Source organism: Typopeltis vanoorti, chromosome 9 (genome assembly GCF_054136105.1).
Source record: "Typopeltis vanoorti isolate ZY-2024b chromosome 9, IOZ_Tvanoo_1.0, whole genome shotgun sequence".
Classification (NCBI taxonomy): Eukaryota; Metazoa; Arthropoda; class Arachnida; order Uropygi; family Thelyphonidae; genus Typopeltis; species Typopeltis vanoorti.
The window spans coordinates 83,394,498-83,409,825 of NC_143557.1; the positions used below are offsets into that span (position 1 = coordinate 83,394,498).

The 15,328-nt window shown below is 37.3% G+C and overlaps 1 protein-coding gene across 3 annotated transcripts in view; it reads right to left on the reverse strand.

The window, feature by feature from the left end:
- Nucleotides 1-15,328, reverse strand: part of SPoCk (secretory pathway calcium atpase) — a 518,064-nt gene that overhangs the window by 119,445 nt on the left and 383,291 nt on the right. The window lies entirely within an intron of this gene.

The window sequence follows — 15,328 nt, forward strand, 5'->3', positions numbered from 1 at the left end:
TTGTCCAAAATAAGGGACGTTGCATTCGCAAGTTATTTGGTAAACAGATACTTGACTATTATGTTCCAACACCTACAGTTTCTTCAACAGTCCGCAGAGTTCCTATTCCGTACATTCCAGGAATCTCAGAACCTATAGGTAGAAGTCTGAAAAAGTATCAGCTGATTCCAACATATATTCCTATCAACAAAATTTCTTCTTTATTACCTTCTACAAAGGATAAACTGTTTTCTCTATCTTTGGCTGGCGTTTACCAAATACCTTGCGAATGCGATGTCTCTTATTCTGGACAAACTGGCTGTTCTTTGGAAAAAAGAATAAAAGAACATCAATATTATATTGATTATAACAAACCTCTGAAGTCTGGTCTGGCACAGCACAGTATTGACTGTACTCAGTGTCCAGTGAGATAAAGCAGTTCTCCTCCATAGATGCAGATTCAAATACGAACACTTATTCAAAGAAAGTTGTGAAACTATCTTACAATGACCGAATTTAAATAGAAATCACTGTATGTCTTCTCAAAGATCTGGGAGACTTTTATCTTATGTGAAAAACCATTTATCTTAATAGATTAAATTTGTTATTTCTATTACTTCCTAGCACGCAGTAACAATTGTATTTTAACAGGTGATCCACCGAACGTTTTCCTTGTATTCCATTCCTATTACTGTTACAGACACTGAAGATGTACTATTAATTATAGTACAAAATATCTGTCTTTCTACTAATTAAGGATATCACTGTGGTTTTTACGTGTTACTTTATTATTTTATTAAATGGTACTGTATCAGCATCATATTTTTTTTTATAAATCAATATAAAAATTCATGCATGAGAGGATTAAACAGAAATTAGCAGTAGTATTAACAATTTAAAACAGTATTTCCTAATTAAAAAAAATTACTGTATATGCTGGTGTATAAGATGACCCCCTCTCAAAAAAAATTCCTTTTTGAAATGTTTATTTTGTGGTATACTCCCTGTATAAGATGTTACAATATATAAATTTATTGTAACATCTTATACATCTTATTGCAAGGATTAAACAAATAAATTTAGTTTAATCCTTTACCCAAGTGTAAGCAAACAAAGTTTGCGCTTTAAGTAGTTCAGGACTGAGGCAACTCGTAGAAAAGGTGGACCAAGCTCTCATCACTCCTTGTCTCAGTATCTCCCATAATGCAAAACACACCTCCTTGCAGACATGTATAAAGCTATGCATTAAGAGAAGAGCCACTACCCAGACTGGTTTCGACCTTTATTGAGGTCTCGTCAGTGGGAGGCAGACCCAGAAGTGATGATATGGAGGCAGAAGCAATGGAGAGGTCCTATTTACTTATACAAGTTGCCAAAAGGTGTACCACCTTATTATTAATTTACTCTGGATTTAGAGAAAGAGAAAGTGAAGGCCCACCTTTACTCATACATGTCTGCAAGGAGATGTGCTTTGCATTAGGGGAAATACTGAGACAAGGAGTGATGAAAGCTTGGATCCACCTTTACTACGAGTTGCCTCAGTCCTTCAGGCTGCTGATTTTTTTATTTTATTTGACACATTACTTTTACCTTAATGTAATGCAAGCAGAAAAATCACAGAGTTATTTTCTTATGGTGTGACCAGTGAAACTGTTCTGTTTATACTAGTTTTTGGTTTTGCATATTGCAATTCATGTGATCATGCCAGTAAAGTTTCATTAAGATTTAAAAAATATGCTATTCAACTAAACATATTTATGCCAGCCTGGTTGGCCAAGTGGTTAGCATATCCGCTCTCCAGCCAAAAGGCTGCGGTTCGAATCCTGCATTGGGCATGGATGTTTGTGATTGTCTGTGGAAAAACTAGTGGTAGTAGATGGCGTTAGTGTTAGATGAAGGTTGATGGAGTAGTGAGACGAAGAGTTGTAGAGTAGATGTCCTCCCTCAATGAGTCTTTGAACTCCCTGGAGGTGTGATATAATGATAATAATATTTATGAAATCTGTTATTCAGATTTATTCAACTGTTATTTAGTCTGTACATTAATGATATTGGGAAGGATTTGATAAATGACATACAGCTATTTGCTGATGATGCAAAGATAGATAGGGTAATCAGGAATGCTGCTGTTATGCAGTACTTGCAGAATGATTTGAATAGGCTCGAATTGTGGGCATGGGATAATGGATGTCAGTTCAATGTTAGTAAATGTCAAGTCATTCATTTTGGTGTGATTAGATATCCAATGTCGTATTATATTGGTGGGATTATGCTAGAAGAAACTAATGAAGCTAGGGATCTTGGAGTGTTAGTAGATAGGAAGATGAAGTTCAGGGCCATGTAGCAAAGATTGCAAACAACTCAAAATGTGATTGCAATGCTGAAACGTTCACATGTAAAGATAAGGATTCCATTGTGATTCTGATACAGTGGAGAGAGAGCAAAGGAAAGTGGTAAAAATGATATCGGTATTGTGGAATAGTGATTATGAAGACAGATTGAGAATTTGTAGACTGCAGACACTAGCAAACAGGAGAAAGCAGAAGGATATGATTGAGCCGTACAAACCTCTGAAAGGGTCATACAGGAGTTGATGGAATTTTTCGATTTATGGAGGGTTGGAAAAGGAAAAGAGGGCATCCTTGGAAGCTGAGAATGAATGCCGCTAAGAAGGGGGTGAGGGCTAGATTTTTCTCTCATAGGGTGACAGGAGAAAGAAGAATGATATGATTGAGCCGTACAAACCTCTGAAAGGGTCATACAGGAGTTGATGGAATTTTTCGATTTATGGAGGGTGGGAAAAGGACAAGAGGGCAAGATTTTTCTCTCATAAGGTGGTGCGTGATTGGAATGGATTGCCACGGGATTTGTATGTGCAAGCAGAGCAGTGTGAATAAATTCAAGAACAAGTATGATAGCTGGTGTGTGTAGTATGGCCTCCCTCAATGAGTCCTTGACTTCCTGGAGGTCTTTCTTAATAATAATAATAAATACAAATATTTATATATAAATTATATTAATACTAATATATCAGTATATTAAGATGCTAATTAACATCATACAAAAGCCAAAGATTATTAAACAGTACATACATCTAACATATTGCTGCACACGTACATTACGATGTTTTCCATAGCTGAATTCAAAGGTTCAGATTTTATACCTGGAGTATAATGCGATCCCTTGTTTCAGTAAATTTTTTTTTTTTTTGTAACTTAAAAAAATATCATCTTATATGCCAATACATACAGTATCTTGTTTTTCTAGTGCTTGGTTGGTTATTATTTGGTTGGTTGGTGGACATTTACTATGTGTATCCACTGGGATATACCCAAAATCTATATGTGTACAAACTTTTTAGACCCAGGATTTGATCTTTTCAGCAAACACACACGTAAGCCAATACTTTTTTTTTTTTGCAAGTCTACTGTGTCCCACTGTTCACTGACATTTATATAACTATCTATGGCATTATCCTTCAGTTGGCTGGTTGGAAGAAAGTGACCGACTCATCCTCATATGAAAATATCTGAATTCTTATTTTACACACACACACTTATGGAAGTGTTTGTTCTAATGGCACAGTTCTGCTTTAGTCTCTATCTTATAAATGATTATAGCCAATTGCTAAAATTTGGTAAATATATCTGATTGTGAAGAGAAACTTGCAAAAGAACAAACTGGGTTCTGGTCACATACAGGTTGTCAAGATCAGATTACAAACAGTTGTGAAATTGTGGGAATATAACAAGAATCTGTATTTAAAGGTTTGTCGATCTGGACAAAGCATATAGCAAGGTTCCCAGAGAAAAGTTTTTCAAAAAATGACAGTTATGTGGGATAAATGGAATATTATGCAGAGTAATACATAGTTTATACTTAAGTTATAAGCAAGCAATTAGAATTGAAGGAAATACAGGAAGATTATCTGATGTAAAATTAAGCATAAGACAAGGGTGAACACTATCTGCACTGTTTAATAAATTTAGTTTAATCCTTTATCCAAGTGTGAGCAAACAAAGTTTGTGTCTGAAAGTGTCTTCAGGACTGGGTTAAGGTGGTACAACACCAGGGTAACTCGTTGCAAAGGTGGAGCAAGCTACCAACACTCCTATCTCAGTATCTCCTATAATGCAAAACACATCTCCTTGCAGATATGTCTAATGTTATGCATTAACCCAGACTAGTTTTGACCTTTATTGAGGTCTCTTCAGTGGGAGCCAGGCCCAAGTGGAGATATCAGGCAGAAGCATTAGCAGGTCATCTCCACCTATAGGAATTGCTAATTGGTGTGCCACCCTTTTTTAATAATTTACTCTGGATTTAGAGAAGGATGTTGAAAATTTATTTTTCACTTGGTTAGAGTATAATAAATTTAGTTTAATCCTTTATCCAAGTGTGAGCAAACAAAGTTTGCGCCTGAAAGTGTCTTCAGGACAGGGTTAAAGTGGTACAACACCAGGGCAACTCATTGCAAAGGTGGAGCAAGCTACCAACACGCCTATCTCAGTATCTCCTATAAGGTAGGAGTGTTGGAGCAAGCTACCAACACTCCGTTGCTCCACCTTTGCAATGAGTTGCCCTGGTGTTGTACCACCTTAACCCAGTCCTGAAGACACTTTCAGGCGGTTAAGGTACGCAGGAATAAGGAAAGGTTTCTTTTTTTTACCTTCCTAAATTTCTTGCGCAAGAGAGACATCTACTAGGTGACTTTAAATTTGTGAACAAATACTGCAAACCACCGAAAATATGCTTTCTTATACAGGGACGAATCAAGCCCTGTATATTTCTTTAGTATCTCCAAAACTCCACCTAACTCTCCCTAGGAAAAGTAACAACCACTCTGTTCTTCCTCGCCACAAAGCTTTCGCTGGCACGGTTTCCTTTACTCCAAATAAGGGGGGTAGATCTGAGAACCCGGGCTGCGAAGGCTTACTGCGAGGCGGTGCTGCTCCTTGTGAGCGGCATCTCCCGGGCCAGTCTTCTACCCCATTCTAAGTCCCAGTGGTACCAGGTCTGTAAGTTCCTCATTTTGTTCCCTTTCAGCTCAACTGACCGGACCTTAAGTCCTTTAATTTTTATGTAATTTATATATAAAAAAAAAAAAAAAAAATGTTCTAACTGAAAATATTGTTTTCAAAAAAGGTCAATGGATCTCCTTCATAGATAACTTATGAAATTATTAAGGATAAATTTATAAGTGAACTTTAGTCAAAATTTTTATGGTTAAATTTTCTTTTTTTTTAACAGATAAATTGAGAATATGTGTCACAGACCAATTAGCCATATAAGGCTAAACAGGTTGACTGAGGCCTCTTTTACCTCCTACTATCCTACTCTATCTTTCATTATTCTCCTCTCTTACTGTTTGCTGACCCTCAGCATGCTTTATTCTCCAAAGGCCGATGATGAGAGACATGAACTCCCATTCGATCTCAATAAAGGTCGAAACTAGTCTGGGTAGTGGCCCTTCCCTTAATGCATAACATTAGACATATTCGCAAGGAGATGTGTTTTGCATTATAGGAGATATTGAGATAGGAGTGTTGGTATCTTGCTCCACCTTTGCAACGAGTTGCCCTGGTGTTGTGCCACCTTAACCCAGTCCTGAAGACACTTTCAGATGCAAACTTTGTTTGCTCACACTTGGATAAAGGATTAAACTAAATTTATTATACTCTAACCAAGTGAAAAATAAACTTTCAATATATGCACTGTTATTCATCATCTAAGTAGATCACATTATGAAAATAAGTGGCATTAAATCTGATATATGAAATATAGCTCTTTGCTTTATGCAGGTGTGATATTGTACTCCAAATTAAACACCCCCACTGCAATTCTCCAGAATTCTCTAAATAAATTGAATAATGATTATACCAAATTTGGTATGAAAATCAGCAATAAAAAGACCTAACTATGAAAATAGGAATACAGAAAATTTCAACCACATTCTCAATGGAGAACCTATAGGACAAGTAAATTACCAGTTATTTAGGTGCAGTTTTTAGTAAAGATGGCTTAAATATGGAAACTGACAACAGAATAAGCAAAGCTGGTATGATGGGAACCAGCTGAATAAATTCATGAGAGATTTTAACCAAAACACTGAACCAGCAATATACAACATACCACTATTTTGGACCAGTTTTAACTTATGTATTTGAGAGCTGGATTAGGAAAAAATCCCAAGATCAAAGACTAGATACAGCAACGATGGCAGATTGTAATTAAAAATGAAAATATTAGGAAAGAACTGGTCGTTGTGAGCATTCAAGAATGTGTGAGAAGAGGCAATCTAAGGTAGGGTCACTTAAACAGGAGGGGAGAGGAAAGGTTAGCAGAATAGGTGTTTAATGGCAGGAAAGAGACCAACAGGAAGACCAAGATTTAAGTGGACTCATTCAATCAGAAGTACATTAGAAAACTAATGGGCTCACTTTAGTGAGTATGGCATGGCAAACCCGAGGTACCTGATGCTGGACCATGCCTTACTTCATGTAATATACATCTGTTATATTATCTGTAGACTGGTCCCCTCCCCTTCTTTCTTCTCTTCTTGCTCCTTACCCCCAATGCTATTAGAGTATTCAAGGGCTAGGGTTGAATCCTATCTTGCTATGTCATTTCGCTTATTGCAGCCACTGAAGGGGGCAAGCTAGCCCCAATAGGTGCCAGTCCCAAGCCTGGATAAATGGCAAGGATTGACATCAGGAAGGGCATCTGGTCATAAAACTTCACTGCCAGCTCTAGCTATGATCAAATGAGTCGAAAAGAAAGTGATACAAGGGCTAGGTCATACCCCTTAAGCGACGTGCAGCCATATCACCCTACGGCTGTAAGAAGTGGAGGGCTACTGCATCAAGGGCGGGTGCAGTTAAAGAAGCGAGCCTAGCAGGTGGAGTGGAGAGAATGTTGGAAGCATGACTGAAAGGGAAAGAGAGGTGGCAGACATGATGAGGAAGAAGAAGTTGGACATTTTATTCGTGCAGGAGACAAGGTGGAAGGGGGAAAAGGTGAAGGAACTAGGAGAAGGGTATAAATTGTTCTACTCTGGAGCGAATAAAGAGGAAAGAAATGGTTTCGGAATTGTGGTGTGTGGAAGAATGAAGGGCGAAGTACTGGAAGTGGGTAGGAGGAACGATAGGATCATGCAAATGAAACTGGGTCTTGGAGAAGAGCAACTGGTCGTCTTATGTGTATATGCCCCACAAGTTGGCTGTACAGCAGAAGAGAAGGATGAATTCTGGAACGTGCTAGATGAAGAAATGAGGGAACTGGAAGAAAACGAGTTGGTGATTGTCGGAGGAGACTTGAACGGACACATAGGGACATAGAATAAGGACTGTGAAAGGGTGCATGGTGGCCATGGAGTGGGAATGATGAACCAGAAAAGAGAGAGGATTTTGGACTTTGCAGTAGCATTTGATCTGGCAATTGTGAACTCCTTTTTCTGTAAGAGGGAAGAGCATTTGGTAACATTCAGAAGTGGCAACAATAGTTCACAGATAGACTACATTTTGACTAGAAGAAAACATCTTAAGGTAGTAAGAAATTGTAAGGTAATCCCAACAGATCAGGTGCGGCAGCAACACTGGCTGCAGACTTTAAAATAAAGTCGAAGATAGGAATCTTTGAAAGCAATGAGAGGAAGAAAATTAAGTGGTTTCGCTTAAAAGAAGAGGGTGTGAGGAACTGTTTTAGGGAGAAGGTGTTAGAGAGGATTTCGGATAGACTAGAAAGTGTACAAGACTGGCGGAGACATAATTCCAAAGTAATTCTAAGCTGCAATTGAGGTGCTTGGTGAAATATCCGGAAAGATTAGAGAGCAGAAGGAGGGTTGGTGGTGGAATAATGATGTACAAGTGGCAGTGACAGCTAAGAGGAAGGCAAAGCAGAAGTGGGACAAGTCAAGAGTGGAAGAGGACAGAGAGAAAAAGCGAGAAGCCAAAACGAGTTGTTGCACAGGCAAAGGCCATGGCATATCAAGACCTTGATGATCAATTAGAAACAAAGGAAGGACAGAGAAAGATTTATCGATTGGCAAAATATAGAAATAAGGCATCAAAGGACATCATACATGTGAGGCAGATTAAAGACTCTGGAGGAAGGGTATTAAGGAAGGATGTGGATATAAGAAACAGATGGAGAATATACTTTGAAGGGCTTTTGAATGAGGAAAATGCAAAAACTCACAGAGAAGATGGAGAGCCTAATGAGGGGATGGTACATAACATTAGTAGAGTGGAAGTGAAGGAAGCCATAAAGAGGATGAAGAATGGAAAATCGGTAGGCCCTGACAGGATCCCTGTGGAGGCATGGAAGGCACTAGGGGAAGAGGGAATTGACATCTGCTGTGGGACCTGTCAATAAAAGTTTGTCAACAGGAAAATATACTGAGGAATGGAGGGAACGTACTCTTGTCCCCATCTACAAGAGTAAAGGCGATGCCCAAGACTGTAAGAATTACAAAGGAATAAAGTTGATGCCCCACACAATGAAGATCCTAGAGAGGGTTCTTGATGGAAGACTGAGGAAGGAGGTAGAGATGGAAAAGGAGCAATTTGGCTTCATGCCTGGTCGATTAACGACAGATGCTATCTTTGGGTTATGACAGATCATGGAAAGGTTTTGAGAGAAGCAACGGGGGCTACATCTGGTTTTTATTGATGTGGAGAAAGCTTATGATAGAGTGCCAAGACAAGAAGTCTGGAGGTGTTTGAGGGAGAAGGAGATACCAGAGAAATATGTCAGGTTAGTGCAGGAGATGTAGAGAAATGTGAAGACAAGAGTTCGAACCTCCCTGGGAGAGAGAAAGTTTTCCAGTGACAGTTAGCTTGCATCAAGGGTCAGCATTAAGTCCGTTCCTGTTTAATATTGTGATGGAGGTGGTGACAGAGGAAGTGAGAGAAGATGCACCTTGGACTATGTTGTATGCAGATGACATCGTGCTGTGGGCAGAATCAAGAGAAGAAGTGGCAGCTGAACTGGAAAGTTGAAGGAAAGTACTGGAAGAGAGAGGTATGAGACTGAGCAGAGTTAAGACAGAGTATACGTGTTGCAAAGTGGATGGCAGCCAGGAGACAGATCTAGAGCTGGAAGGAAATGTCATCAGGAAGGTCAGTGACTTTAGATACTTAGGTTCAACAATGAAAGAGGATGGTGAGGCTGACAAGGAAGTGGGATGCAGGATACAAGCAGGATGGAGGAACTGGAGAGAGAGAGAGAGAGATGGCTGGAGTGCTATGCAATAAGAGGGTACCGATCATCTTAAAGGTAAAATCTACAGGACAGTAGTGAGACCAGCTATGATGTATGCTATGGAAATTGTGGCCCTGAGGAAAAATAACATCAGCAGGATGGAGGTAGCAGAGATGAGAATGCTTAGGTGGATGTGCGGTGTGACCAGAAAGGATCATCTGAGAAATGATTATGTAAGGGGAACGGTGAACATTACGAACTTAGGAGCAAAGATACAGGAGGCAAGGTTGAGATGGTTTGGTCATGTGATGAGGAGGGAGGAAGAAAAGTCATGCAGATGGATGTGCAGGGGAAGAGTGGACGGCCAAAGAAGAGATGGTGGAAGAGGACTTGAGGATGAAGAACTTGGATGTGGCTACAGCCCAACACAGGAGGTTGTGGAGGAGACTCACCACAAACAGCCACCCTACTTAAGTGGGAAAAGCTGCAGAAGAAGAAGATTAGAAAACTGAAATTTTAGGTGCTCGCCAGTAATAGACTAATTTGGAGAAAACTTCTTCCTCTTCATAGTGTTTTTATTCTACTTGGTACAGGGTCCACTGCGATTGGAAAACCAAGCAATTTATCGCAAAGTCTGGCATGGGGGGGGGACAATTTTTATGACTAGTGTGTGTGTTCACAGGGCAGGTTTGCCTGTTCTGGGAGATGAAAAATCCAAGTTTCTGGATGAAAAAAAAAATCCAAAAAAAAAACCCCTTACCTCCATATGAGACCGGCTAACCCACCTTTAGTCGAAAGAGATCCGATAAAGGTTTTAATGTCTTGGATGGGAATCGAACCCAGGCCTTTCCGACAAAAGGGCTTCGTCTATATCAACTGAGCTACGGAAGCTAAATTTGGAGAATACTTGATTATCATTAATGTATTTAAATAGCCACTACCATAAAATATATTTCATGATAGAATATAATCAAATAACAGCTTGCTCTTTCCAATGGTTCATTATCTGTTTCTATTTATAGAAAGTCAACACTATTATTAGCTCTATCTTTTCCACCAAATTTCCCAAAATATTTCATTTGTGATTCATTTGCTATTTACTGTTTAGGTCTTCAACAATCTTTTTTTATGTTGGCTGCCCTTCTCAATTACTCAAAATATTCCTCTACTTCTTCATTATAAACCCAAATAAGTCACATTTTCCAATTTCCCATTTTGAAATTTAGCCCCAATCACTCTACTTGTAACAGTAACCTATTTAAAAAGGATATCTTTATGTTTTGTGTGAATACTAACTACCTCCTTTCCATATCACTGTTTCCTGAATAAATCATCATATTCTTATTATTTGTATTACAGTTTACTTTTTGTTAGTCTCACACTAATAGTACTAATCTTTGATTCTGAGGCTGTTCTTCTAGCAGTAAAATTTTCGCTGTTTTTCTCTGACAGAAACAGCAAGTCTCTTATGATAGCTGTGAAACACCTACATCAAAATAGATGTGGCCATTATTTTATAAAATTTTATTTGGGTTTCTTTTTTGATTTTATGATTTTAGTTCTAATTGGGAATTTTTCAATAAAAAACATTACTTTCGTTCTTTAGTTATAGAAACTAAAATTTTTCTAATTATAGTCTTTGTAATGTCATTGAGATTTAAAAAAAAAAAAAACATGCAATAACGGAAAAACAGTGATTCAATTTGATGTTGGATTATTTTTTCCCATAATTGTATGAAATCATTCATATATATGTTAGAGGTGAAGATAAGCACAACCATGTTTCATCCTTTGATTAGTAGTTATTTCTTCAGAAGTGAGAGTCAAAATTTAAAATGATCTGTGTTCCTAGGTAAAAGAAACAAAATTTATTTCATGCCAGTACCCAAATGAAGATCAAAATATGATGAAGTCTTGATAAATAAGACTAATTTGAAGAAACACAGGAAGTTAGTAATAATGTTAACTTATCATATATTACTATCACAGTATCGCATACACCCCTTGAGGGTACCCATAAAGAATTTGATGATGATGAATGCAATATGTGTTTCTAAATTAACTTCTGTACATTATTCTATAATTTAAGATAAATTCACCATGGATGCAGTGCCTACCCTTCTAATAAAAGTGCAAGAGAGATGCAATTCTTCTTTAATTATTTTAATAGAAATTTTCTATGGACTGCTCAAAATGGCTTATTCCTTTTTAGCACATTGAAGATAGAAATAATTCTGAATTTAAGCCAATATCACTTATGATTATGTTTTTGAGCAGATTTCCATGTTCTTTTTTTTATCATAAAAAATTAAATACCATTTGCTTGCAGGCTTAAGTAACCTCTCAATAATTTGACTATTTCAAGTTATCCTTCCATAATCATTCTTCTTTTTGTTCACCAATGTCCAAGTTCTTTGGCAACATGTGAAGGAACTTGGGCTTTCTTTCGACCTGCTTACCTAATTTTCTCTCATTATATTATTTGGTCTTCATCATGTTTTTCCCTTCTTACCTGCGTTTGTATTGCCCATGGGCATGCTGATCACTTTTCTCCATATGTACAGTGTGCTGCCTATTAAATAACATACTATTTTCAATTTATATCTTGTATTTATTTTAACAATTTATGTCATACTTTATATCATAGTAATGACACTTTAACTGCTAGAGCATGCTCTTTACAATAAGTATAGAGCACGCTCAATGCAATAGTTCATTAGTTCTTGCATTGATGCTGTTTGAGTGGGAAAGTGTTAGTGCCTTACGTCAAAAATTTGAGAATGGAACAATGAACAGTGATGAAGTTATTCCAAACTGAGCAAATTTGCCTGAGAAACATTTAATGATCTTAAAACAGTGTAAGAATGACAGCTTATCACTTACATGATTCTGAGATGACAGAGATTAATACAAGACAATTCATGATCAGGAAGGGTTGCCTCAAATTGGACCAAGGAAAATGTGGAAAAAGTTTGTGAACTCATCAACAGCGATTGTTCAATCGCCACTTGGATGATTGAAACAGAAACTGAATATTGGAAAAGGAAGTAACCCGTGAAATTATGCTGAAAAATTTATAGAAAAGAAAGATTTGTTTGTGATTTGTACAATATTCTTTGATTTCTGAGCAGTGAGAGAGTATCACACTGGTTTTTGTGAAAATATTGCATTTTTGAAATTTAAATGGAGACAACTACCATGTTTGAATAAAAACTTAAACTAAAGTTTTTATTCAAACACGGTAGTTGTCTCCATAAATTTCAAAAATGCATTCGGATCACCGTGCAAGCCTAAAAGAAAGGATTGTGAAAATATTGTTTGTTCAAATGGTTAACCAAGATGTTAGAGAGAATTGTGACTTTTGATGAGTTATGGTACTTCAAATATGATCTGGAAACAAAATGGAAAAGAAAGGAATGGTGATTGCCGAAAAGTCTACAGCAAATGCTTCAACTGCAAAAGTCTCAAGTCAAAAACAATGCTAATTATTTTCTTCAAAATTCATGGAATAATTCACATAAGAAACTTGTTCCGGAGGGCCAAATCGTTAAATGTCAGTACTATCTCAGTGTCATGCAGTGTCATTCCAAATCTTGTATTTGAGAAATCTGGCACTTTTTATTTTTTTTAATTTCCAAAATTGAAAACTAAATTCAAAAGGTGTGCATTTGTCTCAGTAGAAGTCATCCAGAAGATGTAGCCACCAAGCTCAGTGTTATCATTAGATGTCTACCAGAAGTGTTTGGAAAATTTGTATGAATTATGTAGATTTGAGTGCACCATAAAGGCGAGGTATTATTGGATTTGAAGATTTTAGTTTTCTTTTTAACTCTTCAGGCCAAAAAAAGGATCTACCCAAAAAACTTCATTTGCCCTACTTAGGGAAAGGATCCAGCACATCAGGTACGAATTAAACATTATTGACCTTAAATGCCGGAATAATTTTGATGATATTTCCAACGGTTTAGACTACTCAACGTGGAACATTATAGACCACATGATACAATATCGTTACGAAAAAACTTTTCAGTCTAGCAAAGTTACTCAAACAAAAAAATTTGAAGAACTTTATAAGAAAAAATACAATTCTAATAACTGTCTCCCAGATGATAAAGTGATTTTTAACATGTCAGATTACTGCCTTTCTAAACAAGAATCCGAAATTTTAAAGCAAGGTTTCAACTTTTCAATTGCTCCTAACCACATACCAAAAATGGACTTCATTTGTGGTATTGAAAAAGGTCTTTATCCTCTCCCAGAGGCTATAGCTAATGTTATTAGATTCCAAAGCATAATCATCCTTGCCACAGCAAAACCACCCAAACTAAATACCACGCCCTATGATAGAAAGGCTATTCGGAACTTACAAAGGAACAAAGATATAATAATTACTAAAGCGGACAGAGGGAACTCCACAGTCATCTTGAACTCCAGAGATTATATTAGTAAGATCAACAATTTACTATTGGGCCATTCCACGAACAAATACTTAACAAAGATCCAACCATGACTAACCATAATGAGACAAACCTTCTAATTCATAATATGAATAGTTGGCCTGAAGAGTTAAAAAGAAAACTAAAATCTTCATATGTAAATTTGTATTGAGTTATGGGGAGATTGCATTGAAAATAAATAAATCATTCATTTTTCTGTAGCTGCTCTTTATTTTTATATAAATTTTGTCTTATTTAATGGGCACATTGTGTACACCATCCATAACATTTCTTTCTTTTGCAGCCCCTGCTGAAAGATGCTACTTAACCAAATGAATCCTGAGTACTAATTATATAGTGGGTTTTATCCTTTATCCAAGAGTAAGCAAACAAAGTTTGCACCTGAAGTACTTTCAGGACTGGGATAACTCGTGGTAAAGATGGTACAAGTTCTCATTACTTGCCTTAGTATCTCCCATAATGCAAAGCAAATCTCCTTGCGGACATATATAATGTATGCATTAAGGGGAAGGGCCACTACCCAGATGATTTCGACCTTTATTGAGGTCTCATCAGTGGGAGCCAGACACAGAGGTGGTGATACTAAGGTGGAAGTAATGGAGAATAATTTTCTCTGGATTAGAGAAAAGATAAACTTATCTCCAATCCAGAGAATTTTAATAATAGGGTGTGACACCCTTTGGCAACTCGTATAGGTAAATATGACTTCTCCATTACTTCCATCTAAGTATCACCACCACCTCTGGCTCCCCCTGATGAGACCTCAATAAAGGTCTAAATCGGTTTGGGTAGTGGCCCATCCCTTAATGCATAGCATTATACATGTCTGCAAGGAGATGCGCTTTGCATTATGGGAGATACTAAGACAATATATCTCCCATAAGGTGATGAGAACTTACACCACCTTTACCACGAGTTGCCCCAGTCCTGAAAGTACTTCAGGTGCAAACTTTGTTTGCTTACACTCGGATAAAACCTACTACATCATTAGTAGCATAGCCAAGTGAAAAAACTTCCATAAAAACAAATCCTTAAACAGGCCTTGATCCTTCCCTTGCAATTTCTTAAGTTATGGAACAGTTACAAGCTGTTTACCGACTGCTATAATCACCAACTTTGTAGTTCCCCATATATACTGTATATATATTCCTTAACTGAAGATTCCACATGTTTAGCCACCTCCTAGATCAGGACTGCATGATCTCTCTTCTAAATTGGAGGCAAAGTAGGTTACCATACCACATCAAAGTGGTCATGGGCAAATTCTCTGGTGCTATCACAAGATCCAAAATACTCTCCAGTTCTGGGCCTTCAATTATATGATGCTATGTAAGGAAATTATTACTCAACAGCTGAATAAATTATATCCCCCACCACCTCCTTTAGCCTTCCTCCAATCTATGTCCTCAGAGTTAAAGTCCCCACAATGATTATGATTACTTGACTTGTTCTCAATGAGCTAATTTGCCAATGCATATTCATTTCCTTTTGCTACTCCTAGCCAACAAACTATATATTTTGTCCCACTGGCTTTTATCTTATACCGAATAGTTTCAGATGACTGCCCCTCCCTCCATCAAATTCTACCTTCCTGACTGAACTTCTACTTTTGCTGGTTGCAATTCTTCTGCTATCATTAGCAAATACCTCTCTTCCAGTTCTGTTTTCTACATCTTCCCTGAAATTACAAT